Source organism: Octopus bimaculoides, chromosome 9 (assembly GCF_001194135.2).
Source record: "Octopus bimaculoides isolate UCB-OBI-ISO-001 chromosome 9, ASM119413v2, whole genome shotgun sequence".
NCBI classification, from domain to species: domain Eukaryota; kingdom Metazoa; phylum Mollusca; class Cephalopoda; order Octopoda; family Octopodidae; genus Octopus; species Octopus bimaculoides.
Window position 1 is genome coordinate 71,500,963 of NC_068989.1, and position 1,304 is coordinate 71,502,266.

The window sequence follows — 1,304 nt, forward strand, 5'->3', positions numbered from 1 at the left end:
CATCATTGCATTTAAATCATAATATGTGGATTCAACTAATTTGTTGGTACTCATAAAAAAAAAAACGCTCCTAAATGTATCATTCTACAAGTCATATAGAATACATAGTACAATACAAGAGAAAACCATAAGGAATGTATAGAGTTATAAATAACAAGAGAAATATAGCATGATAAAATATATTCAACCATTGGAAATTTTTATATAACAACAATTAAATATTGTTTATATTAATGTAGACATGTAAGTAATTTACTTATAAAATATAATAAAATAAATTACCTATGCATAAGTTGCGAAACAATGGTTGTTATATAAGAATTTCTAATGGTTAAATAAATGTTATCATACTATGTTTTTCATGTTATTCATAACTTCATACACACACACACACACACACACACACACATCATAGCATTCTGTCGATTACGATGATGAGGGTTCCAGTTGATCCGATCAACAGAACAGCCTGCTCGTGAAATTAACGTGCAAGTGGCTGAGCATTCCACAGACATGTGTACCCTTAACGTAGTTCTCGGGGAGATCCAGCATGACACAGAGTGTGACAAGGCTGGGCCTTTGAAATATAAGTACAACAGAAACAAGAAGTAAGAGTGAAAGAAAAGTTTTGGTGAAAGAGTACAGCAGGGTTCGCCTAGATCCTCTGCCGAAGCAGGGGATCTAGGCGAACCAAATGGTTAGTTTAACTGATGACAGTTGCACAAAAAGACTTTGCATTCCCTGACTTGGACCTACAAACAAAATGAACATTCCTGCCTTATTTCCATCACAAAAACAGAAAATTCCTTGATATAAAAAGAAAAGACAAAGAGACAAGCAAAGAAATAAATATATATGGGAGAATGTACGAAAAAAAACAACAACAGATGAGGACAGGTGGTGTAAACAACAAAAGGATATACATACACACACATACATATATATATATACATGTATACATACATATATATATATATATATATATATATACATATATATCATATATATATACATGCATAAATATATACATATATTCATACATAAACACACACACACACACATATATATATACACACACATATATACATGTGTGTGTGTGAATGATTGTTTTTATGTCAAGCTATGTATAAAAACAATTTAACATTAAACTCAATTTTTACTTGATTACTCAATTTTTGTTTTAGTAGATTACATATTTATTAACTACTGCAGTGACTTACAAGTTTTGACTAGCTTGCTGTCACACACTGATGAAAGCATTCAAGCTTAAACTTCAAAGTTGCTGTCATCCTTTTCCTTTGTTA